A 27,705-nucleotide genomic window follows, 5' to 3' on the forward strand; every position below is an offset into this window, starting at 1 on the left:
AGGGGAAAAAGAAAGGAGGCTAAGTGAGTGGACTTTTTGAAGTACATTATGGTTAAAACAACTTTTTAATTAAGAGTACCAGGTGGGGAGATGCTGGGGAGCAGTCCCTTCTAACAGAGGCTGAGCTACGTCTGCTCCTTTCAAGCTCCATCGCTTTGCTTAAGGTTGATACCAAGGCTTTGGAAGACAGATAAAGTGCAAGAAAGCAAAGTCTCTTCTCCACAGAAATAGTCCTTCATTTCTTCTTTTGATCTTAAGTGTTAGCCAAAGTTTAGGGTCTTTGAAAAGTGCTCTGAAAAACCCTGAAATCCCTATTGACAAGGTGAGCTTTGAAGACCATTGAGTAAACAATCTCGTTTTAACAATGAGCTCTCACACTGCTTCAGAATAATTTCTAGTTTGTTTCTGAGTAAAAAAGAAAAGTGTGATTATATAAAGGCGCACACAGGAATCTGAAATATGAATGCAGGTCAGGCCCAAGGCATACCTGTAAATGCATCCACCAGGATGGAGAGCTCAGGATCAGCATGACCCAAACCAGCTTGCCCAGCATAGCCCCATTCCTTCTGCCCCACGCTGCCATAACTGATGTTCATGGCCAGCCTACTCTTACCAGGACAGCACAGCTGAATACTGTCTGCTACACACAGAATATTTTAGACAGGCTAACAACGTGCCATTTTAAGGAAAATCAACATTCTAATACACTTTCTCAGCCTTGTACAAACCCAATACTTTTATCTAAACAGCTTCCCCCATTACCAAGCGGGCCAGATATTTTTAGTTACAAAGACCCAGTTTCCAGCAAAATTAAACTGTTTGGGCCGAAATTTTCCTTTCCTATAAACATAAACTTTACTTTTCACAAACAAATGAATTGAAGAATACACACTGTAAAATCCTGGTGGCCTTTCCTTTGGGAAGCTTTAGAACACGCTTGCTTTGGATCAGGAACTGGCAGCATGTCAACGTTTGTTTGTTGGGAACATGTCTGCTTTTTGAATTTTATTTTCCCAGATCTCTCTACCTGCTAGAAACTAAAAATTGTGAAGACACACCTTGTAAAAATAAATTTCAACCCAAAAATTCTCGAAGTTTACGCTGACAGGGCTTGTCTTGCCACTGCAACTAAAAAAACACTGTTAGGTTATACAGGGTCTCTCTGCTCCTCAACTGAAGTACCACAGAGAATTGCAGGATAAAATTAATTATTTTGCCCTCATATCAGGGCTGGAACAGCATCCAGTTAGTGCAACTTGTTCATATACTTCATAAAGAGAAAACAAAACATCAAATAGCTTGCCAGTTTAAAGAGCGCTTTCTGTTTGAGGGAAGGGAGAGGTGAGAAGGGATGTTTATGTAAATGAGGCAGAGAAACTACAGAGAAAAAAAGATGCAAGCACATAATTAAAATCTGTATCATAATGCCTACATACAACGTACCAACTGAGATTACAGGACCAAGTTTGATTCTAGCGTCAAACTTTTCAGCGTTACATTTTACAATTTAATAACATTCTTTTAAAAGATGCTTTTCATGTGTAATCTCTATTATAGCACAATGGGCCCAAGATGATTTTTTCAAACAAAGATGGACTTTTATGAAACAATGAGTGGAAACTTTCTTTAAACTCCCATCCCAGCTGTTTGATGTGATCCAGGCAGTTGAACATCTGAAACCATGTCGTTTCATACAAGCTTGCACAACACCAGAAGTCCTTCTGCGCGTTATGTGCTGGGGTTTATGAGAGCTAAGTGGCCAGGTGTTAAACACTGAGAGTCACAGTTGGGTTTGACCTTAGTAAATGTTGTAATTTTAAGGTGACATATGTCGGAAGATACTTACTTCTGTATTCAGAGGTAGTATGAAAACAAGGGACACGGTCCCCTGTTATGAGGAAGGTAATTATTCCCCAAGCAGTTCTACCTGTGTTTTGTTTTACCAATAAAATCAAGAGTTTTGACTTGGTAAGAAAGAATTTTCTTCAGAAAGAGGAAAAGCTGCATCTTTATTAAATCAAAACAGATCCAGACACTTGTCATTCTCCTAAACTGCAGATGGTTATGAGGCCTAAGACAAGAAACTTAAGCAGGGCTTAGCAATTTTTCATTTTTTTTTTTTAAAGGCTCTGGCTGTCTCACATGTCAGACAGGCATGTGTATTATGCACATCCAGCAGGGGACAAAGATCAGAAATTTAAAGGAGCTGTTTGTGATTTTGGATGGGATGTGGCACACAGATGAAAGAGCAAACATTTTTCCCCTTGGTTTAATGCTAGCTCTAGATTCCTAAATTAAGCCCAGCAGGAAACAAACATCCACCACAGATTTCAAAAGATATCTCACATCTTTGTATTAAAATGTGTTATTTTAAGAGTCCCAAATGCTGCATGTCTGATTTTTATTAAGTCCAGAGCCAACATAGGAAGTGTTATTTGATTTATTTTAAAGGAACGCAGAAAATATTAGTGGACAATGGGATGTAAATTGCAAGAAGCCAAACAAAAATTGTGGACGAGGAGATACTGGGCCTGATGCTACTATCTATAAGAATACTAAGGCCCCAGGCTTCAAAAAATTACTGTAATGACCTTGAGAGCTCACTCAGACTAAGGACCATCCAGTGAGTGGATTTTCCTGGGGGGTGGAAGGAGGACAGTCTCAATTTTTCTTTTCCAAACGGACAGGGGAGATGTTTCTGATACACACTTCTGATTCCTTCTACACCAAAGAGCTACAATATTCTATTCCCATGGAGGGCAAGATCAGGCATCACCCCACATGTTCCTCACACGTTTCATGTGTGAGTCTTGGTGGAAAGGACAAGATTTCTACATCTATATACAAATGCAGTTAAAATGTCCAACCCCCAAAATTACTTTCTTCTAAGACTCCATCTTTCTTTATACAAAATGTAAAAGTACCAGCATAAGACATGAGCCTATCTCAATCACAATACACTGAGCTTTTATTTTGGAGGTTGCAGATATATATATTTGTTTGTTTGTTTGTTTCCCACTGACTTTGATGGTGTTTTGGGATTAAAAGAAGGAGCAGGCAGTTCCCATGAGATGAAAGACATAACTGCAAAGGACACTTACTTAGAAGATTAAAAAAAAAAAAAACCAACCAACCACACCAACCAAAAATAACCCTACTCTTGGAGTCTGAGATGCTGTTATGTATTTATTTAAAGAAACACTCCCTTGAAAGGACTTAGACTCCGATATTTTATATAAGTTTCTGCTTTTATCAACTGTAGCTGGAAATAAAATGAGGGTTTTTTAATTGCCAAGCTATTGAAAATTCTAACACTACTTTCCCAAGTATGCTAGAATTATTACAGACAGAAAGAATAGCTTCAAGTTCTTCTGTAAGCAGTGCCAGTAATAAAACCTAAGTTTCATTCTAATATATGGCCAATTCAAATTCCCAGCAACCCTTCTCCCAGTGACATCATTTCGAAAATGTCCCCCCACATCCCTCCCCACCACCTAACTGCCGGCTGGGCACAGAGGCAGCCCCTACTATGGTAAATCCTGAGCCATGGTTGAAGACGTTCAGCCAAGTTCTCAGGTCAAACAAAGCAGAGACATGGTAGGCACCCACATCTCTCAGAAAGGACTAACTGATCTTCCTTCTCCAGCCAGTCCCTTATCTCATAACATTTTTAGTGCTTCCACCTCCAGCCCTGCCCATCCCTCCTGTAATTAGATAAGACAAGGAAAGGTTACTGGGGGAAGAGATGAGGCAGGGGGCAGGGAGGGGAAGGAACAAAAAAAACCAAAAAAAAACAAAAAAAAAGGAAAAGTCATGTTTTCTTTGGGATGTAGGCTAAAGAAGGAGTGCAGAAGTACTTTTGACAGCATGCATAATTCTGCGTGCCTGAATGAGCCTTCTCACACTCGTGGGTCAACCAAGCACAAGGAGAAATGAGACCTTTAGTTTCTGTTCCTGACACTACTTCTGCATGCAGTGCAAGACAAGTTGATTTATGTTTCTGTTCATGAAGGCCTAAAATAAGCACATAGTAGCTTACATACATCTTTAACATTGCTGCCAAGATTAATTCATTAGTTATAACATGCTTTGAGATTCCTGGGTAAAAAGTGCAAAGAATTAAGTCAGACCCTGACTGGCATCAGAAGACAAAGGTGCATGCACTGCTTCAGGTACCTAAACTTCACTGCCTTCTGCCTCCAAGCTTCAAATCTCGTCATAAGTTGTTTCAAATACCTCCAAACTTTTGGCTCCACCTTTTGAAATCCACCTTTGGCTGTGAGATGGATGAAGTATTAGATTCACTATGAACTCAGATTAAAAATTATGCAGGACCCTAACAAAATGCTGACAGAGACAGAAGCAAATACCATTTAACATCCAAAACTCTTCTCTTGTAGAAGGCCAGTGACACTGCACTTACGATGCCCTGGATGTATCAACCTCCAGGCATAATAATTTGCCCATCTTTGCAAAAGATAAGTTCATCATTTGCAAGTTTTCTATTTGCTATAGAATAACAAAGATTACATGCTCTAAAGTAAAAAAACATAAAAGGTATGTTTACTGTTCTTTGCCAGCTTTGGAATCTAGGAAAATAAGTCTCCTCCTTTCATTACATTTGTCAGCTTGCTAATGTACTTATGGTTCATATTTCTTTACAACCCTAAAATGCAGATTTATCCTTTTATATCCTGTATTTGCTTCCAATCACTCAGCTATTCTGCAGGGGTTTTCAACAAAATTTGCCCTCATATTCTGAAGTACCAGCATTTTATTAAATTGTTCCAAGAGCTTCAAATACAGGATTGCTTTTCAAACATGAATTGGTTTTGTTTTTAAACACAGGTGTGCCACAACTGCTATTTATCATACTTAGTAGTTGTATTGTACCATCATGGGCTGCGGCTGTCTCTTGGACATGTTTGTGCTCAGCGGTCTTGCACTTAAATTGTGAAGCCAAAGAGGAGAAAAGCAGGGGGACAGGAGCCACAAAAGAAAAACAATTTGGTCTTCTGAGTTTTGTGAGGTCTTGTACAACAGTGATTTCCAATTCACGAATTTCACACAAATACACAACATTCTTAAAGCACATCAACAACTGAGTATGTGGTCGTTCCAGATTGTTTTAAATATGCATGCAGCTTACATCAATACTTATCTAAATAGAAAGGATACCTTACACCAGAAATAAATAGGACATATTTACAAACTTCATTGGGAATGCTGGTAATTTCATAAGGGGTAGTAGTCTCAAGAAAAAGCTAAGAATCTCAGTCTGCCCCCAAAGGTGACTGATATGCTTGGCCCAAAGACATGACAGCATGGTTAGACTTCAGGATTCCTGAAAAATTAGACCCTAAGGGACTTTCTGCCAATTACAGAGGCCTCCCTAAGTGCCTTGATACTGGTCATGATCTCTCAATGAACAGCTTTATGGAAACACCCAATGGATGTCAGTGACCACTGAAATCACATTTTGGACTCGTCACCACTGTAATGACTAACCACATCTTGTTAAACATGTATATTCCAAACCTGGAAAAAGATTTTTACTGGAAATAAACAGAAAGCTGAGGTGACACACGCTTTTGCTAAATTAAACTAACAGCGCAGCACTTAGGTGGTTTTATAGTACAAAATTCATCCTTAGGGACTGATAAACAGACTGAAGACTGTTCACTTCAAGAGAAAAAGATGAAGCCCTCATTTAAACTATAAATCACCATTCCGCAAAAGCTACTTCAAAAACAGGTAAAAGGTTTAAAAAATGTCAAATGTAAATCACAACTGTTTTCATGGAAATGCTGCTTTATCTTTAATGCTGCACTGTCAATAGCTGTCTTGTCCCTGGAAGCAGTGAAATGCAAGAAGTTCTGTATAATTACCTCAGTGTATTCAGTATTTTAAATTGATCAAATTACATGAATTGATTTTTAAAGATTCAGCTTAGGGAAGTAGGGAGGGGATGCCTGGGAAAAAAACATCAGTTCCATCTGCAGAGCAGAATTGATTATATGTTATGGATGGCTCATGCCCTAGGACTATAAAAAATGGTAGGTGACTTTGGTTACTAGAGGAGCTATCAGTCAGCCTGAATTATTGAGATATTTTTGTGTAGTGTAGCTTCAAACATCTCCCTTGGTTTTCTTTTTCACCCTCAAAATGTAAACATTCAGAGCTATCAAGTGAAGGAAGGTCACAAGGTTGAACACAGGAACAAGCTATTCCAGTACCTGTGATTCCATCAAAACCAACTCTTATCTTGCAGCTGGTACGCAGGGGAAAGTTTAACTCTCCTCTTCCATTAGCTTCTCTTACGATCATTTTGTATCAAGACATAAAATCCAAATGAAAAAACTATATCCAGAGACGGTGTTATATACTTCATCTGATGCTTGAGCACCAACAATGAAAAGATTCACTGGGTGGCAGGAAACAATGAAAATACAATTCAGGAAGAGATTAGGATTCCCAAATACTATCACCTCATTGTAAGGGAAGACCTATAGACTTAAAATTAGACAGTTTAAAAAGCCTAAATCTCTTTATATTTGTTCCAAAACATACATCATAACTAGTATTAAAGGTCACTGGCAGTAAGAAAAAAATAAAAGAAAAAGAAACTATTTTATCTTTGTTATCCTTTGCAATCATAGACTAACATACAATCCCTTAGGACGCAACCACACTTCTTCCACAGGATCCCATTCCCTTTCAATACTCTGAATGAAGTGATAATTGAACCAGCGATCATTATTTGGCCTTACTCTTACTATTCAGTATGAAGTCCCATGTCTTGTTTACTGTGTACTATTCAGAGCCCGATTTGAACAATGAATTATTCATTTGCTTGTGGGTTTTCCTACAGTGATCATCACAACAACATCTGAATGCATTACAAACATTAAGTGATTCATTTTCACATCATCTTTGTGCGATGAAGTGAATGATATCATTGTATGCACATTACAGAAGGGGGGGCATGACACAGGGATATTAAAGCATCTGTTAACTCCAAGTGCGCAAACAGAGGCTTGCAGGGCCAAGTTTCTTCAAAATACTTACATTTGTCACACCATTCGAGTCAGGGTCGGTAGCACACATGGATCATGCCCACAGGTCTCAGAGCAGGCCCCTAGGAAATGAGGAATACAATCACGATCCCCTGATCACATGAAAACATTCTGCTTTTAAACTGTATTGCACATAAGATGTGAAGAGACAAAGATGTTGCCAGTGGAAGGAGAGAAAGTCTCCAAACAAAGTAACATTACAGAGGTGTAAAAGAAATTAAGCCACAAAACCACAGACACAACAGCAGAGGCACTGAAGCCCAGTAGGGATTTGTGCCCTACGGCTTTCAGAGAAAGTCACATTTCAGAGAACATCCATCCTTTATTGGGTGCAGGGGGAAACACAGTGACAAAGGCTGAGGAAAAGGCTGAGGTATGTCCTGCCTTCTTTGCCTCAGTCCTTAGTAGTAGGACCAGTTGTTTTCGGGGTACCCAGCCCCCTGAGCTGGAAGACATGGACAGGAGCAGGGTGAAGCCCCCATAACCCAAGGGGCAATGGCCAGTGACCTGCTGCACCACTGAGACACACACCAGGCTGTGGGGCTGGGTGGGATCCACCCGAGGGACTGAGGGAGCTGGTGGGTGCTCGCCGAGCCGCGCTCCACCATTTCTCAGCAGCCTGGCTCACCAGGGAGGTCCCGGCTGACTGGAGGTTCAGGAATGCGATTCCCATCTGCAAGAAGGGCAGGAGGAGGATCTGGGGAACTACAGACATATCAGTCTGACCTGGGTGCTGGGGAAGGTTATGGAGTAGCTCTCCCTGAGCGCCATCATGCAGCACATGCGGGGCAACCGGATGATTCAGCATGGATTTATGAAAGGCAGGTCCTGCCTGACTAACCTGATTTCCCTCTACGACAGTGACCCAATTAGTGGATGAAGGAAAGACTGTGAATCTTCTTTACCTAGACTTCAGTAAAGCCTTCAACACAGTTTCCCAGAGCATTCTCTTTGAGAAACTGGGTGCTCATGGCTTGGACGGGTATACTCTTCACCGGGTAAAGCATTGGCTAGATGGCAGGACCCAAACAGTTAAATGGGGTTAAATCCAGTTGGTGCCAGTCACAAGTGGTGCTCCCTGGGGCTCAGTGCTGAGGCCCACCTGCGAACACCCTCCAGCACTCTCCATGAGCCGCAGGTGGCCCCAGATGGGGCAGTGTTGACGTGCTGGGGGCAGGGGGCTCTGCGGGGGCTGGGCAGGCCGGGCCCAGGGGCTGAGGCCAGCGGTACAGGGTCCCCAGGAGCCCTGGGCTCAGCTCTGGGCCCCTCGATGCCAGAGGGACGCTGAGGGGCTGGAGCGTGTCCAGAGCCGGGCAGGGGCTGGGGAAGGGGCTGGGGCACAGGCTGAGGGGGGAGGCAGCCTGGAGAGGAGCGGGCTCGGGGGGGGCCCTGATGGCTCCCTACAGCTGCCTGACAGGGGGCTGTGGGCAGGGGGTCGGTCTCTGCTCCCAGGGAAGGAGCGACAGGAGCAGAGGGAACGGCCTCGAGCTGCGCCAGGGCAGGGTTAGGGTGGGGGTGAGGGGACATTTCTGCCCTGGAAGGGTGGTCAGGCACCGGCACAGGCTGCCCGGGGAGGGGGCATCAGCACTGGGGGCATTTAAAAAATGCGTTGATGCAGCACTTGGGGACAGGGTTTAGTGGTGGCCTTGGTAGTGCTGGCTTAACAGTTGGACTCTATTATCTTAAAGTTTTTTTCCAACCTAAATGATGCTAGGATTTGCTGTCTCCACCACTAGTACACCACTAAGGTTTCTTGGTTTATGTCTCTCATCTTTCTTCAGCTAGGTGAGCTAGGGCAGTGAAAGGAAGAAGAAATAATACCACATGCTCAGTTCACACTTCAATCCAAGCGGGAAAGATCCCAGAAGCTCAGGGCAGGCAGAACAGAAAGCAACAGTAGGTGGCTAAAGTTGGAGCATGCTGCAAGGACCTCCTCACTACAGAGCCAGGAGTATGCCAAGAGAGCATACCATCAGAGATCAAAAAAAGACTTTGGACTGTGTTCATTTAAGCAGCGGGGACCACCTTTCATCTTTCCCTGTTAAATGTAATTCACTCAAACAAATCCGACCTCATTTAAAAATAATTTAAAACTTTTACATGCTAGTTGTATATATTTATACAGTTTCTAGTACAACAGCTTCTTCCACAGTTTGATCCTTTCCCCAGTGTCTAAACCTGGCAAAATTGTACACGAGACCACCTGGCATCTTACCTAGCCTTCCAAAAAATGGCTACACTTACTCAGGGTTTACCTTTCTCCACTACAAGTGAAAACAGTTCCAAACTGTGTTAAACTTTCCTAAGAGGCAGGCACGGAGACAGAGCTGCTGTGGTGGAAAAAAAACTTTCAGAATTACAGTACTACAAAAATAAAGGAGTTTCTGCTTCCATTCCAATATCCACGGTATTTCCATGAGAACTACAGCTGGATATAGCCTCACCATATGCAGGGCAGCACACATGTTGTGTTCAGCAGCTGTAACCAAACAGGCTGCTCGTTAAAGTCCAATGCTGATCTGTTTTTCAGAAGTGACCCAAAATCTGTTCCCAGTTCTGCAAAAGGTCTCTTACAGACTGTGAGCACATTAGTGGAAGATGCCTTCCTCCATGCCTTCAAAAACCTGATGCAGTTACTTCAACCCAATTCAAATCATACAGCAAGGACAGGTGGGTCCATCCTATACTCAGGATTGCAGTGCCTTTCATTCCATGACCAGTTCTTCCTGGCTTTCCAGGCAGCCTGGGAAAGCCCCCTCCGAGTTCACTAATCCCCCTGTGCTGGTTGCACACCCAGACAGCTCCTCCAGTCTTTGCAGGACTCCCCATATTCTTCACCCAGGAAAAGGGGGTTCACCATTAACAGCAGCCGTACACTGAAGCTGACTTTCTTCCTTCCTCATTCCCAAGGTGCTACCACACCAGAAACAGGCTACTTTGGGTTTGTGGATCTCTGAGGAAGACTCTTAAAACTGCCCAGAGTGTTTGTCGTGCAGCTGACAGTACCAGTGAATGCAGGTACAAGATAAACCCAAACCGAGCGCTGGCTGAAGGTGTTTCCCCCGTGGCTAGGCAGGATGCCTGGAAGGAGAGGCTGTAAGGAACCGAGCAGGGAGACACATAAGCCGGTCTCCTGGCATTTATCTGTTATCATTTGCCCGACTCCGACGTTTCAAATTCTATCAGTCACTGGTTTTAAAGAGGCTGGGTTTAAATCACTAGCCACTGTTGAGCTTACAGGCCAGCCGTTAGATCCCACTGATCCCAAAACTGCTGGAGAAGAGTCATACCCACATGGTCCTTTCTGCTCAGGACATCGGCTCCCATCGAAGTCTTAATTCATATCACTCATAGTAGCTGTGTCTTCATATATAATGTTCTACCCAGTTTCTTCTCGTTACATATTACACAAAACTAAAACACGCCTTGGTTTGAGTAGATAAAAAAGAAAAAGAATATTTGCTTGGGGACATAAACTTATCTCAAAAATTCAGCTCAGCCTGATTTTAATATAACACACAAGCCTGACACAAGATTCAGGCTTGTTAGGAGACTGTGAGTATATTTCAGACGCTACTTGCTTTTTACGTTTGACTGTTTCAGCAGCAGAGTAAAATTGACATGCATTACCTGGGAGCAAAATCAGGAAGAAACCCATCTGAGCATCTCCCACCCAGAAGAACAATGTGGAAACTAAAGCAGCAAAAATGAGTTGAGGGTTTTATGATAAGACTGAGCTCTCAAAGACTGAAGCCTGTGCTTAAGCTTGAGCGAGAAGAGAAAGGTGAAGCCATTCTAGACTCAGAGTGTAAGCTGGTAACACAAGGTCACCAGCAGGTAGCTTTAAGTGGAACAGACAAGAGCATGGATAAAAAACACGTTAGCGAATACCAGTTCTACTGCAGCTGTCTATGAAACACCAACCAGTTTAGTACATTCACACAGAAAACGTGTAGCACAGGCATTTGATAGCTACAAGTCATGTAGAATTTGCTGACATTTCTACTGAAATCTGCATTTGTTGTTATTTTATGACCACCTCTGTCACAACATTCGTAAACAAAAGATTGCCTAAAAAAAGTCAAATATCTAGTATGCTGGGATAATTTGTAATTTTGTAAATACTAAGGATAGTTCATTGTTCTACTATGCATCAGTATTCAGCATTTAAAAAATCATTTTCTAATGCAGCCTTTCCCTGACAGTAGCATTTATTCCAGTTAAAACATACACAGTGTATATATATATTATTTTTCCCCCCCTTCAATACCAGTTTTATATGCCTATATTGTTTAGTCTATGGTTTGTGTTATACCATTATACAACAAAATTAGCTTGTGTTTAGTGGATTAACTAGAGAATCTAGGAATAAAATTAAGGCTTGGTGGGATGGGGTTTGGAGCAACCTGGTCTCATGGAAGGTGTCCCTGCATACAGCAGTGGGGGGTGGAACTAGATGATCTTTAAAGTCCCTTCAAACCGAAACCATTCTGTGATTCTGAGAAAAAAGGACCTGATCTTTGTGTCTACTTCAATTCAAAATCAATATATAGAAAAAAGATAACATTAGAAAATGTATTGTCTACTTTTTAATTTAAACCAATCCATAAGCAAACAATCTCTATACTTGGCTATTAACTGAGAAAATGTTATAGGCAGTTAAAATATTTTAAGTAATACCCCATGATTTTTAATACACTACTTAGAAAACTCTTACATAACATTATGTAAATATATATTTTTAGTGTTACTAAGTTTGAACACGGTAATTCTGAAGCTGTGTTTTAACGAGAAGCACAGGTCCCGTGGCTGTTACAGTCTGAGCATGCTATGGAAACTTCACTCTTCCCCTTCTCCTCGTCAGCTGCCAGGTGATCGCCCTAATGGCTCCCTCAGGCTGGGTTCAAGGAGCAACATCAACACACTATAGGAGAAGCTGCAAAATTTTGATACCTCCTTTTGTAGCCTATTTCCCTTAGGCCAAACTGCAGAGCTTTCACATGAAGGGGGCGGGAATAAAAAGGAGACTTTTAGAAGTACTTCTGCCTTGCACAACCAATAAAATGAATTGCCAACGTCCCACAACAGAGAAAAGCACCTCCCTGTCCCATCACAAGTTGCAAGACTGTGGCCCTACTGAGTAAGCCCCCGGAGGAAGAATCTTTTCATCACTGTGAACGTGCAGTAACACTGTTCATGCACAAACGTTCAAGCTAATTCAGCCAACAAAACAGGAAGGAGAATGGTCTCAATACCTTGCATTTTTTAAAAATACATTTATGGATTTATTTTTTGTAAAACTTCTGTCTCCCGAAGCTTCAAATTAAATTCAACTTTATTGTCAACCTTCCCCCCCAAAAAAAAAAAAAAAAAAAAAAAAAAAAGTCAAACTGTAAGTGCTCAAAAGAAACTGAGTTTTGTAACACGGGGTAACACAATTTCACAGAATTCTTCCTCTGCAGGAGCAAAGATCACAAATACCACCCAATCTCTAGAGACTGCAGTCCTAGACTGAGGCTGTATTAACTGCTTCTGCAAAATACTCACTTCATATTTTAAATTAAATTTTAAAGAAAGCCAGCCAGTGACTGATTAGAAAGAAGCTGGAAATGTGCCATGTACTGTATTCAAAACACCTTGAAACAAACTGCACTACTGTCTATATTTGGAAACCATAAAAACATTGCAAAACTAAAACCATATACATGCAAAATATACGTTCAGCCTTCATTGTTTTCAAAGGAAACAAGTACAGATAAACTACAAGGATAACATATGGTTCAGATAAGAATATGGTTTACATCTCTTCCTGGTTAATTAGTTCAAACTTTACTCACAGTGGAGTTTCGAAGATGCAAGAACACGAGTTCAATAAATGATCCATATTTTAGAATGCTGAACAGACCTACAAATTCCCAAATCCAGCTGGTAGGTCTTTCAGCCTTGCAGAAGCACCTTTCATGATTGGAGCACTTCCCAGGGGATTAGGCATGAACAACACTGTCCTGTTGGGAAGCTGGGTCCCTACCCTGGTTCTCACCAGTGTGTTCTTATCTCAAGGCAGTCACCTACACACAGAGTCTCAGTTCTGTCACCAAGAAAACACGCTCCATGGCACAGACTTGCTTAAGCAACTCGTATAAACACAGCCAGGAAGATAAGACTAACTTTATATTTTGACCTAGCCTTTATCTACTCCCAGTAGTCCCAATGAGCTTCATGTACATACCTTTCAAAGACAGCAAGCAGAATTTTCCCGAAGTAGTCTTCCCACTTTCAGTTTAATGTAAAATAGTGTAAAAAAAAAAAAAAGTCCATCCATTTTAGCATCATTATGAAGGCAAAATACAGTAAAACTGTGTTAAAGTAAACTTTCAAAATGGTTGTGTGTCCTAACTTTGGCGACTGCTTTCTATTTTGGCTAAAAAGTTAAAGCTAACATTAATGCACCATCAGCAAAGGACTTGCCTGCTACCCAGGCACAGACAGGATTAGCCCCTGCTAGGGATTGTTATAGGGCCATAACTTTGCATCTCCACAACTTCATTTTCCTTTTTCAGCATATGTAACATAATAGTTATAAAATAGCAGTAATACAGAACCAAAATGATGTATCATCGTGATCACCTGTGCTGAAGGCATCTCCTTACATCTCATTCATACATGTCTCAATTTTAAAAAGAGGAAAGTTGATTATTAGAGATACTTCATAGAAACAGCCAGAATTTTTTTTTTTAATGATCTTGGTGTTCTTCAGAGATGCTAATTTTCAAGCATGCTATTTAACAATAAGAAAATCTTCTATCAGCTATGACAGTCTGTATTGATCAGTGCTGAAAAAACAGATGGGAAAAACACAAGTTCCCACTACTTCCAACAGCATTCTGGAGAGCTGGCTATAGGACTCTACATTTTATTGATCTCCTTCTACAACAGTACCACGTCTACATTTCAGAATTGTATTGGGGATTAACTGTAGAAGGTTTCAGAAAAAAAAATCCAACACCTGAAATCTAACAAGAAAAAAAAATGAGTCAGTCAAGAATGACTGATTCTATTCCTAGTTTTTCCATGGACTCAATACATGCTTCTTGGAAAGGTATTTTAGCTCCATTTCTTATTTTATTTGCTTTCAGCTTCTTTCTTTCTTTCTTTTTAAATACTCTGTTTTGGATTAGTGATTCATAGCAACACCAATGCCCTCCTCTTAAGGAGGAAGCTACTTTCCTCCCACAACTTTCCCTCACGAAGTCTCCCAGTTGACTTATGAAATCCTGTTAAAGTAGGAGGTCACTTAAATAAGTCATAAATCAATAGGAAAAAGATCAGCTTCTTTCCTGCACAGGTGTCACTTCTATTTATTTTGAGTGCAAAACCCAGCGATCACAGGTTCAGAATATTTATATTGCAACCCGATCCTCATGGTCCGTCGACAAGTGATATTTCTTTGTTAAACAGAGCAAAAACCCTTATGGACCCATCAGATCTTGACAGTTTTACAGGACTCCTAGCAAGAGTTTCCGGCAATAGGACATACCTGGCCTTGTAGTCTTGTGTCCCTCAACGCAAGGTGATGTGAACTCGCCTTTGTGCTAGGCTTCAGTGATGCTCTGAGCCTCCTGAGGTCAGATAATTCTCAGCCCTCTGGTCTTCAAGAGCTTTCCAGGCATACCTGAATCACCTGTAAAAGGGAAAGAGAAAATGCAGATGAAAGCAACCATTTACCTAACTCAGCGACAAGGATGCCACGCTGCACTTTAGCTGAGGAGAAGCATCACTAACTCCTAATACCTCAGCGAGTGCCCTCTTACCAGACTTTATTGTGCCGTATTCATAGATGATGAAGGCTCAACAGTGTGAGCAATAGCATGTCACAGGAACAGAGGACAAATTCACTGGGAAAAGCAACCCAAAAGTACATGTGTCCCAGGGCTGAGCAGGAACGATGAGGCACCAGGTCACAGATGTGCCTGCCACACTGTCGGATACGCAGCCTGATGAGCAGGGAGAGGGGAGGAACACAGAGTTCCAGACAGGTGTATCTATAAACCCCTTAATGCTTCTTGTTACTGCTTCAGTCAAGAGCAAGCAAGATATTTGCCTCATGGTGTTTGATATCTCTTAACAGAAATAATTTATCATTTGCACAACTGAGTTACTTCTTCCCCTTCTTCCTGCTCCCTCCTGCCCAGCAAATCTGATTGTACCAACCCTATAACACATAACCTATCTCACTAGAAGGGCACATATCTATAAGGATGCAATATTTATTTAAAAGTCTTGGCAGTAAAATTCAAAGAAAAATGGTAAGGAGAACACTGGCAATTGAGCAGCATTTGCTTAAAAAAAAAATAAAAAATCAGCACCTTTCCTTTGAAGATAACTTTGTTGGTAACAGAAGACTCCATGACAGTCTGGGTACCAGAAAGGTCCTCCTTGCTGTTCTTTGCAGCTTTGGTACCTACAGCAGGGCTACAAGAGACCCACACCAGCAAGTTCTGCTCTCCTCACACTTGTAAGTGCTTTACAGACTCAGGATGGAGGTGATGCAGTAACAGAACGGTTTCCTTTCCACACAGAAAGTGAAAAGGCACACCAAGTAATCAAGAGCATATCATAAGTATACCAACAAAGAGATGAATAAAATAATAATTCTGATCACTGGTACTGGAATTTTCACTCTCATCTCAAAACAATCTATTTCTGCCAAAATCTTTCTGAATCTGAATGGTACTTGCTGAAGTACCATTAACATGCTTTCACACAGTAGCATAGGAAATTAATCCTAGCTGGTCTGCATGGAAATCTTTAAAATATGCACATATTTATCAGTCTCGTCCTACATGCATAAATCTACCTTTACAATTTCTGGAAAACACTGATAAACACTGCTTAGGAGACAAGAAATGTGCAAAGAAAGGAAAGGAATGAATTTACATGGGAATTTACTGTATCTGCAGGTCATACAAATGAACCCAATTTTTTCCCACAATTAAATCTATGGTGTTTATCGCGACAATCAGTTTATTTTAAGACTGTCAACCCAATATATAAATTTCCTTTTGTGCTTGAAATGCCTTTATCAGATAAGATAGCTTTTGTTTAAACTGCTATTTTCAGCCTTTGCTTTGGGGTTTTTCAATATACACAGTGAAGTAACTTGAGATTTCCTACCCTGTTTTAAAATGTGTTTCTTCTGTCTGTTTGTATTTTGTAATTTCCTGTCAAATAACCTCACCATAACTAACTTTCCTTGCTCCAACCTACTACTATTTTTTTTTAAAGCCATTCCCACTTCCTGGGGATGGTAATAAAACACTGATTACATTCGGCTGTTATCTGCCTTTTCTTCCCCTCCTTCCCCCCTCTCTTACTCCCTTTGTCAAAGCCAGCACTCAGGTTTCAGCTCTTCATGGACTGAGAAAGGCACATAACGGGGAAAGGAAGCAAATCAGACTGCAGGAATCCAGATTCATTAGAGTTTATTGGGTCGATCAGCAGTTGGACCAGAGCCAGACAATTAGGTTGTGCGGTCCCTGAAGCCTGGACACATCGCTTGCTTTCCAGAGCCAAGCGAACCCCGTAGCAGCCACTGTAACACCAGCACATGTCGGCACTATGCCCTGCTGTCTGCCGTGGCCGTGGGGGTGGAAAGAGGGAAAGGAAAGCAGCAATGTGCTGCTGCTTCACATCGGTTACAACTGAAAAAAGTTTGCTTGGCCAATTTATTTTTCATTAAGCATGAAGCTGCTGGTTTTGTTTTTTTCCAACTGAATTCTCTAATTGCTAATTCCTACCAACAAAAAAAAAAAAAAAAAAAAAAAAAAAACACACCAAACCCCAGTTTGCTGATGTATCACCATACAGAACCTATAGACTATTTAGCTATATTCATCTGAGATTCTTTAACCTCTTCCATTTGTCTTCAACTGCATCTTTCTGCTTCAGCCAAGCTTAGTCCCTGTTTGCCCCTTTATCTTCTCACTCCGTCCTCCCTTTCCGACATCGACAAGATGACAGCCCCACCTATCCCAGCAGTTACTCCTTTCCTCCTTTCCCTTATCTATGAGCTTGTTGCAAGCGTAGGCTGAAGCCAACCCACTCGCTTCCTCTCCTCCAACTGAACACTGGATCCCATCCAGCCCTGCTTCCGCTGTTTCTCTTTGAATGAAAGTGCTCTCGCCAGGGTCATTCATGATCTCTTCCTGGGCAAATCTCAAGGATCTTCTTCTATCCCCCTCCTGCTTGGCCCTTCTGGTTCTTTTGATACTGTTGACCATCACCATTGCTCTGACATCTCATCCTCATGGAGGTTTCAGAGCAGCCTCTGGTTTTCTTGTCAATGATCATTCTCTCTTCTGGGCAGGCCCACCACATCGATGGGTGCTTCTGAAAGCGCTGCCACTGGCACACTGCTGCTCTGCTCAGTTCAGCAGTTGGGTGAGCTCTTTAGGTCACAGCTTGAGCACTCACCTCCACACTGATGGTTCAGACACCATTTCAAGATTGCCAAAGGATGTTGAGGTGATCTGACACGAGGGCAAGGGGAGGAATGTGTGGTAAGGGACAGGAGATGGGTACAGGCCAGGAGCCTTAAATCAGACCGAGCAGGTCACGAAACCATGTTGTCCGACACATCTTTTCCCCTTCTAAGCCACCTACTCTGCACTTACACACATGCTTCATTTTACCTTCCAAATTTTCAAGTTTTATGGTTTGTCACCTACATAAATTAACTTGCCCTAACACTAAATGCCTTCCCTACAAAACTTCCTCCTCTCTCTACAACCAATACCAACGTTGGGATTTCAATGCTTACAACAGCACGTTCAAAGTCACTTGTGACTTTCCTTCTCTCCTCCCGAGTATCAAGCCCAACCACTCCCTTTCAGCCCCTTTCTTCCAGTCTCAGCAGCTTAAATCTCTCACTCTGTACTTTATCCTAACCAGCCTCACAACATTCTCCCCTTGAGTGTCCCAAAAATGCCACGGCCTTCTGCCAGAGAACAAAAGGCACAACTGCTGAACTCATCTCCCCCTTCTCTGTTCAATCAGAAAAACTCCAAATAAACCCTTAACTTAGTTTCCTAACATGGCATCACACACTTAAAGTTCTTTTCACACCCTCTTTATGTTTTTTCTAAGGTCTATATATTTTAAACCTTCCTGAATTGACCTAACAACCCTCAATAACCACAGCACCCAGAGGTGTGACAACACAAAATTACTTCTGCTCCGGGTAGATGGCACAATTAAGCACAAAACATAGAGCCCATAGACAGACAGTGGGTGCTGAAGGATTTGCTAAAAATCCTTGCAGTCATACCTTCAATTTAGGAATGAGGGGGTACAAGGTTAGCTACTTCCATGCAATTCAGGAGTACTGTGATACTGAAGCTTTGCTTCCACCGCATTCAGATTTTTCTCTCCTGATGGTCACCATGAAGGTTTCTTTGAGGTGATGTGTGATGGGTGTGCTGTGGTGGTTTGGGGTTTTTTTTGTTGGTTGGGTTTGGGTTTTTTGTTTGGGTTTCTTTGTTTGTGTGTTTTTTTACACTGAGGCTACATCTAACTTAATCCCTGCACAAGCAGCACCACTACAAAATAGCCCTCCTGCTGTTTGGAACTTTTTTATATGGCTCAACATCCTTTTTCTCTGTGTCTAAACATTCCTTGCTAGCTTCCATTCAGCCTGAATTCTGGCATTTCTGTCAGCTTTTCCCCCGATAACTTTTTCTCCTCCCTTGGGACACCAAATCCAGGCTGCTGGAGTACTTGTAAAAACTTCCAGTTTCTGCACTGTTCAGGCCCCTGAGCTCTCCAGTGCAGCTGGCTTGCTTTGCTAATGGTTTGACAGACTCAGGTTTGCTGTCTTGCAAAGGCAATTTTTAATTAAGGGCATACTTTTCATCCTCCCATCATTTCAATTAAATCAATTCCTGATCACTTGGATCTGAAGTTATTTCTCATGTTTAGATCATCTATGATCTCACCATTGGCTGCTAAAGCCAGAACAGATACTCTAGTACTCATTATGTCCTTTCCTGTTGTGTGTCAACTGGTTGGGTTTTGGTTGTTTTGTGTATGTGTGTTTTGGTCTGTTTTGGTTCTTTTTTAATGATCTTTCACATAATTAACACTCATGGACAGCCTACTACCTTCTTTTTTCTGTTCTTCCTGAACACAACAACTAAATACTACTTTTCCAGCAAGATTAGATGCATAGCAGAATAATATTCTTCCCTACATTTGTCTTCACTGGTTTTTTAGATTCCTCTATCCTATAGACCTGGTACTGAAGTACAAACCTTTTTCTTGTTTCTAACTGGCCCACAACCAATTGCCTTGTCAGGTTATAGGCACAAACCTTTTAACTGTCCTGTTTGTCCAATTAATGTCCCTATCATTTCTATCCCTCCCTTTTTTCTTGCTGTCCTTCCATTATCCATTATTCTGTCTTCTCCCTTTTCCACTTCCTACAGACTAAAGCCAGGCATTAATATTGTATGAGCATCTTCAGACCTTTTCCCATCATTTCCTGACATATTTAACTGCTGTAACAGACTCAGTATCAAAGGCTACTACCGCACACAGTGATGTAGACCATTCCTTAACAAATATTCTATTTTATCAAATAGATCCCAGTAGAAACACAGCCCAAGCTTTCATTCCATCTGCCCGCCTCACCTATGGGCCTTCTCTAGGGACTGAACGAATTCTGATCACCAGCATCCAAATTTTCTGCAGATATCATGGCAAAAGTAGAACTGGGGAGAGACCTGCATATCCTGATGGGTTTCTCCTATGAAAGAGCACAAACACTGAAGCACCACTTTAAAACACCGAATCCGGGAGGGAGGCAGGCAGGCGTCAGGGGCCAAGGGAGAGCACGAGTCAGTCTCCAAAGACTGTACAAATTACAGCTAGAGGTGGACTGCTAAGAGCTTTAAAAATAAAGTTGATTTTTGTTTAAGGTAGTGGAAAGTGAAGGGAAATCTAAAGAGAAAAGTATAAAGTTAAAGGTGATGTGATCAGAAGACCTCTTGTAAGAGCACTCTAAAGGGATATTAACAGAACAAGGAAGCACATGCCAAAACCAGGAAAATAACATGGCAGAGAGAATCATAAGGTGACACGAGTCTGGGCAAAAGCTTTAGCAGTACATACGGATGAGAAATGCCTTTTCTTCCGAAGTCCACAAATATCCAAAAACACCAGACAACCTTTTGCAAGAGAAGCTAAAAGAAAAGTCAAACTGAAGGTGATATTGGACAGAATTCTGATCTGTAACATAAGTGTAAAAAAAATAGCACCACCACCACTGGGAAAAAACTTAGATTTTCCTCAGGCAGGACTCAAGTACAAACATAGCTGAGTGATCAGAATAGAAGGTACAGAGAATAAAGGGAAACCTGCAGAATTATTCCTACTCTGAAAGCCATATGTAGAATATCCTCCCAGATGTACAGAGCATTAGAAGGAAACAAAAAATTGTCATAAAAGTGTAGGGAAAACATGCCTGCTTTAAAAAATAAAAGGCATGGTGACTGCTGAAGATGACTAATAGATTCTCAGTGGTCCTTAAATATTGAATGACATATTCATATATCCACTTATATGATTATTTCCCCCCACCAAAACCGACCTTGCCTAGCATGCCACAGCTTTTGCTGACACCCTGTGTAACAGACCTGGCCTTCTGAAACCTCCTTGGAGCCACTCCTGCCGTGCTACAATTCAACAGAGTTATACTGACTTGTCTATACAGTGCATAGACTTGGCTCTCGCTGCATCCCAGTACCCGTGGACATCTGTCCTACTGAGTTCCCTACAGGGGGACACAGCTGCTAAATATTTCTTATATTTATGATTGGAAACTGTTTGTGTAATACCAGTTAGGTTTATATTTACCAACAGAATAAACACGCAGAAGGATTCAGTACTTGCACTATGTAAAAGCACGATGCATCACAGCAGAGACGCCGGCTCAGTGCCTAAGAAGACAGACTAGATAATTTTACCTTCTTTCTAACAAGGGAACCACTCTATTTCCCAGTAGAGTAAGTCTACAAGGTCTAAATAAGTTCCCCCAAAAAAGCTATAGATTATTTCAAATCCCCAGCTGTCAGCCAGTAGCCTGGATAATGGAAATCCAGCCTTGCCTGGCTTCCTGCACACTTCCTTGCAGGAATTCCTTGCAGGCTTCGAAGTACTGGTTTCTCTCTTATTTCCCTACACTCACTATGATGTCCTTTCTCCTAGCTTAAAAAAAAAAAAAAATTTTTTTTCACTTCGTCTGCAGGAGTTGACACGAGGGATTAACACTACCAGAGACTTTGCGTATGACCTCTTCTTTTATGGGCACCGTTTGTCACAGGGGTTCATTAGACTTGTGTTTCCTAAACTTACTTCAGTCAAGGAATGAACTTTTGAGATGGATGAACACTCACAGCATAGCTGCTTTAAACAAAACCACCTCGGTTTGTAAATAAGAAGTGATTAGAGAAATTTGCTGCAGAAATCAGTCACGTTAATCAGCTGGTTATATCAGATTGATGTGCAGCCACTAGAGCTCTCTAAACAATTTTGTTAAGCTTTAACAAAAATGTGAAGGAATATGCTGCAAAAATGGTTCAGCTGTAAATGGACAGGACATGCTTCTTTTAGGAGGAGAGTTAAGTTCCAAGATTATTATTTTATTCAGATTTTGCCAGAAAAAATGGCCCAAAAAGAGCAATTTAGAGTTACAGCACTCCTTTTGGCAAGTTCATACCAGGGTGTGAACAACGGCCAGTGGCAGGACACAGAGTGTTTATTCAAAGGCAGATCATAACTGAACTCATGGAGGGAGGCTGATGCTATGTCAATGTACAAAGCAAAATGAATCATCAGAAAGCCGCTGATGATTTCCTCTAGCATTGCTTTCCTCTCCGTGTTACCACCAATTTTTTTGGCAGCCTAAATCACTGTGGAATTGCAGAGCAGGATGGTTCAAAACCTGCAGTGGTGGCCACACACACTTAAAAATAATGAACCTGAACATAAAATACTCTCCCTCCCCCCAAAACTAACTGAAAAATAACAGTTAAAATAGATATATTCTTCCTTTTTATTTTGCTTCCTCTTTTTTTAGTTTGAAGAAGCATTTGCTTCGTATTCCCAGGTTTTTCTCCACAACCACCAGAAATAGAAATCTGACTTAAGAGGTGAGGAGCAAAAGAAAAGAAACTCAACAAGCAGTTTTTATCAGTTGTTTTCTGCCAAGAGCTACAGTTTTCAGAAGAACACCAAAGTAGACACTGATAATATCGTGCTCATGTCAATCATAATAAGTCTCATAATACCTGGAAGCTCTGAAGTCAACACTTTCAGAAGAAAGCCTTACAAGAACAATCTTGGGCTATCTTCAACTTAATTTTGCCCACACTAAACACAAATTCCTCCTTTCTGTAGCTAATAAAGACCTTCTGTTTCAGATGCAGGATGCTAGATGCAAGGCGAGAGATTCTAAAGCAGGATACACATGTTATCAGATGCAGGGGATTTAGATAAATTCAAGGAACCATCTTTTATTTTTCATTATATACACCTACTTCTAATAGTTTTCAGCCCTGGTTTACAGTGACAGACCAAAATTAAGCTTGGAGTCATCTCTTACTGAAGCCTGATACATGTTTTAGAGTTACAAACTAGGTGTGCGATAAACTCCCCTCTGCTACAATAGCATCGCTCAGTTATACTCAACAGGGACATTTGTTTAAGCAACAAAAGAACCTGGTGTCAATCCCTCTTGCTGGGTAAGCTGCACTTGATCTGTACAGCCAATGAATAATAAATCAATGCAAATTACACCGCTTTATCACTAACAACCATTTTCTGGTCAGCTACACCACAGACTACAGTCTCTCCCACAGGAGACAAATAACCCCCAGTGACTTAAAATAGGAGTTATTTATAGCCTGCAGGGGTACAATTGGGCTCTAGCATATAATTTGCACCACTGTTTATATTTGCAGTGAATTTGGCCTTGAAATCTTTGACTACAATGAAGGCACAAGCTGCTTTCATCATTAGTGCATGTCTCTGTAAATTATTTTAATTGATATTTGAATATTTAGCTGTTATGCAGCTCCCCATGCCCCACAAGATGTGCCTTATGCTTGACGACTGGGTCACTCATACCCTGTTTCTTAACCACCTTCCTGGGTAACAATTTTTGATAGAGGTCGCAACTGTCTTATGGTACAAACTATCCAAGATAAAATCAAGCTCCACATTGGTACTGCAGACATCTTGAGCGGGGAAGGTTTATAACTCACTCTCTATTAGCCCAGTATAAAGCCATTCCTCTTTCGAAAGATGGATGGGTTTAGCCCCTCAGAGGTGCCAGGCAGTCATGGATCTGGAGAAAGAGGCCTCGAGGGCACATTGCGGCCGGTCAGGGCCCCACCTTTTCCCAAAAAGATGGATGCTTTTTGCCTAGCATTGTTTTCATGAGCACGAACCTGAAACTCATCACTGAGCAGTAGAGGAAAATATGGCAAACCAAAGCTAACTTCACCTATTTGAAAGACTTACAAGAGCATAATACAAGATGCTGCTATAACATCATGCAAACCATCCACAGTTTTCTCACCCACGACAGTTCAGCCCTGACATGCAAACTTCAATCTGAAAATTCTCTCCTCGTGTAAATATTAACGGACAGCTTTGATGACATGGCCAACCTTTACCAGCAGCAGTTCCCCACTGAATGCAGGGACCAACTGTCCGGACTCAAACCTGCACTGTGCAATGCTTTGGATGCCGTTCAGTGAATGAGCCTCACCCGGGTAATGGCACGTGAAATCTTGTGAATGTTTGAGCCATGCTGAGGGCAACAAACACTGAGCAGCACCCCATGGTGAGAGCATGCATGGAAAACACGTAGGAGGGAGGAAGGAGGGGGGTGAAGGACACCTGTGAGCTGCCTCTGAGCCTGGTAATACCCACCCCCCAGCTCTCCTGCTGCAGGAAACCCCAGCCAGGCTGGTCAGGGAGCCCAGCCCCCCCGGCGGTGCCGCCGGGTCCTTATGGCTGCAGTGAGAGGGCAGGTATGGCAGCCACCGAGAGTCTGCCCGCCGTCCCCCGCAGCACTCCCAATTAAGCTGACCTCAGCTGCTGTGGGGTCTGAGGTTATCGGGGCACAGATCTCTGCAAATAAAGACATACGAACTGTGGGTGTCTGGTCAGGCTCGTCTCTCTTTGTGACCAAGAAAACTGCTTTTATGGCTGGCTCCACTTGCCCAAAGGCTTCCCAGAGTGCTGTATAATAAAGATGATTGAAACACAGGCTATGTCAACAGACACTTCCTTTGAGAGAGGTAAACAGGAGGACAGCACCTCGCTCATCAAAACCAACCAGACATACCTATAGGGCATGCAGAGCCAGCCAAGATCCTTTGGGGTTTTCTTTTTCCTTTTTAAAAGAAAACATGTATTAATTTTTTTTTCTCCCCCCAAATTTAATATTAAATGAAGAAAATGCTGGCAACACCCACAGTGATGTTATGTCAGCTGCTTATGTTAGGTCAAACTCAGTGCGACAGGAAGCAGGGGCTCCATGTGAATACGACCCCATCAACTCTGCTCTTCCATCCCAAACACAGGCTGCTAAACGATGCTCAACAAGAAAGAGCACGTCCAGACCCGCAGCTTTCTGCCCAGCCTGCCCAAGAGAAAAGCACCCTTGTAGAAGGGAAAAGGTAAAAACATGCCAGGCTGCACCTCTTTTGATAGCTCCCATATGATCATGTCCTCCCATTCCAGGAAGAAAATTAACTGGGCATTCTTCCTCGGTCTAGGTGAGCAGTGGAAACAGCACAGTGTAGGATAGCAAATAAATATTTGGAAGGAAGATATTTTCAGCCATCCAGCTCATAAAAGTAAGCAGAAGTCTAACCTGGCACAGTACTTGAGTCGCCATCAGGACAGCCAAAGTAAATAAACACACTGACCGAGAAGGTAAAAAACTGGACCCATTCAGAAAACTAGTCATTTTCCAAGTTTCTATTTCTCTAGTTGTTAGATATGCAAAACCTTTCTCTAATGCCTTTATCAAAATTCCTATTTCTTCATCTTACCATCCTTGTTATCCAAGTTCCCAGTTTTTCCCACTGTGTCAGACCGATGGAAGCAACATGCTGGCACAAAGGCAACAGCAAGGCTGCTCTGAGCTTTGTCAAGCACCTTTCCCCACTCCCTGCCTAGGAGAAAGCGGGATATGGCTAGATCCTCTTAAAATAAACGACAGATCTTTGCTCCTCCGCTATACAGCATTAGTCACATTTTCTCTTGAACTGTTTAGCAATTTCCCTGCTACAAGGTGCCATAGGTGATGCTTTAACAAAACATATGGGAGAGAGGGGCTGGGCTGCGATAGGCAACTACGCAAGAGCCCTTGTTTGCGCTGAGCGGTTCCCTGCGCCTCTCCTCCCACCGCCAGGAAGTCTTAACATGACTGAAATTTACAGCAGTTAGAACAATCCGCTGCTAACTGCAAATTTTAATTAGAGCATTTGCCTCTGGTGTAATGCAGTAATAAGGAGAAAATGGGGGTGTCTGCTTTCTTCTAAGGATCTCTTTACACAGGCAGGTACAGACAGACTCGAGCTTGCTCCGCCTGCGCTCCGAGCTGGCTCCCTGTTGAAAGCTGTACATCACTGTGTATTGCAGGCATTGTGTAACACGTGCTGTGTACAAGCAAATAGGCCCTGCACTCAACACACCTAAGCTGGATGACTGCAAACAGAAATGAGAATTTGCCCCCATAGCAAAGGAAAAAAGAAAAAAGTAGCAAAAAAAAAAAAGATCCTTTTTCTTTACATCCAACACTTGTTCACACTTGTCCTAAGAAAAACAAGTTTGCCAGTCTTGCCCTTCTCTTCTCATAGGGATATGATTTTAGAGTTTTTATGGCTTGCTGTTCATCGTATTTAGGTCGTTTGCAAGTATTAAGCTATCATCTGTACAGAGATGATAGCAAGTATAACAGAAGAGTAATATTCGGAAAGGATAAACCACAGTGGGTAGTGGATTATAATACAGAACCAGTGAAGCCTTGCTGACCCTTATCAGAGTGAGCCAGCTCTTGCTATCACCTCTAAATTAGGGTTTACCACTTTTGTTTGACTCTAGCTATTTGAAAAAACAATCACAGCAAAATAACAGAACATGAACAAAGACATTAAAAAAGTGTGTAAACCCAATAAAAAGTCCTTATTCTTTTTATTAGGAGGTTTACCAAGTGCCTAACCCATCAACAATCAAGCCACTCAGGCAACATAATAAAATTAAAGTCAGTTTTTGAAGACGAAGAGACTGGAAATTTTGGTACGGAGCATCCTGTATTTCTGTTGTCTACCAATGATTTTTAAAAAAAAAAAAAAAAACCCTGCTCAGATGATGTTATTGAAGAGGAAAACAAGAAAAGGCTAGGGACAGCAGGGTTCTCAGAAGCAACTCCTCTCTAGCACCCCAGAACCACATGAAGGCACTCATCTTTAGGCAGGATAACAGACTATTCTCCTTGCTGTTGTTTCACCAGCTGAGCAGGAGCCAGGTGATTTCCAGCTCTAGCCTGTGGGCAAGTAGCCTTCCCTGCCCTCCCACAGCTCTCCTACCCTGCCAGGAGAGCTGCTCTTCCCAGCAGGGGAGCTACCTAGCAGGAGCTACTGACTCCAACCTCCAGCAGGACCCAGCAAGTCCTTCCTCCTCATTACCATCCCCCACCACCACCTCCCATCTTTGCAGCAGCAGGTTCGTGGAAGTGCTTTGGAGAGCATCCCAGAGGAGCCCCAGCTGACAGATGCCCTGCACCTTCAATGTGGCTGTTTGGGTGAGCTGCACAACTTTGCTTTCATGTCTGATTTCTGGAGCCCGCCTGTCCTGCAGAACACTAAAAAGCCGCCTTTGATCTCTCGTCGCTTTCCTGCTTTGGGGCTCAAATTTAGCAAACAGCAGCCCATAACACATAGCATCAACTCACCGTTCTGTGCCATCGCTACTGGTACCGAGGAAAAGCATTTGAGAGAAATAGATAAATATTAGGAAGAAAGAACACGGGTTAGTCCAGTAAATTTATCAGTTAATATTAATTCATTCAGGGAACTCACCCGGGGGGGGGGGGGGAAGTCTCCTTCATTTATGGCAAAGGCAAGAGAATATAAACCCTAAGTATCTTTCCCTCTTTTTCCCTTGCTAGCAAGGCTGGGAGAGAGCAGGTCAAGCAACAACATCACAACTTTGCATGCTGTCAGGCTGCCATTCAAAACATAAAACAGAATGTGAATGTAACCTGATTTCAAGTGGATCTGGGAGAGCCTTAATGCCGAAATTTGTATGCCAGCTTTGTAATTATTAAGATCTCAGACCAGCCCTTCTTTCTGAGTACTGGCCTAGATTAGCAAGTCACCTTAAAGTTTACAGTAGGAAAACCATATGGGTATATTCCTGTAGCTACATGTGTACAGTAATTATGGCATAGGCAAGCAATAACACATGCCCAAGGCATCATACTTGGTGAGGCACGAGGCTTACGTGCATATCTATGATTATGACTTCAGACTTCCAAGTACCTTATTGCTCAGAC

The 27,705-nt window shown here is 42.1% G+C and overlaps 1 long non-coding RNA gene across 2 annotated transcripts in view; it reads right to left on the reverse strand.

The window, feature by feature from the left end:
• The window catches only part of LOC121085548, a 132,011-nt gene that overhangs the window by 100,321 nt on the left and 3,985 nt on the right, over positions 1-27,705 (reverse strand). For both annotated transcript variants that reach the window (XR_005827103.1, XR_005827102.1), the window contains exons 2-3: positions 14,614-14,757; positions 7,069-7,138 (exon numbers count right to left, since the gene is read on the reverse strand). This is a non-coding gene — a long non-coding RNA (uncharacterized LOC121085548). The remainder of the gene's footprint in view (positions 1-7,068; positions 7,139-14,613; positions 14,758-27,705) is intronic.

This window comes from Falco naumanni, chromosome 3 (genome assembly GCF_017639655.2).
Source record: "Falco naumanni isolate bFalNau1 chromosome 3, bFalNau1.pat, whole genome shotgun sequence".
Taxonomy (NCBI): domain Eukaryota; kingdom Metazoa; phylum Chordata; class Aves; order Falconiformes; family Falconidae; genus Falco; species Falco naumanni.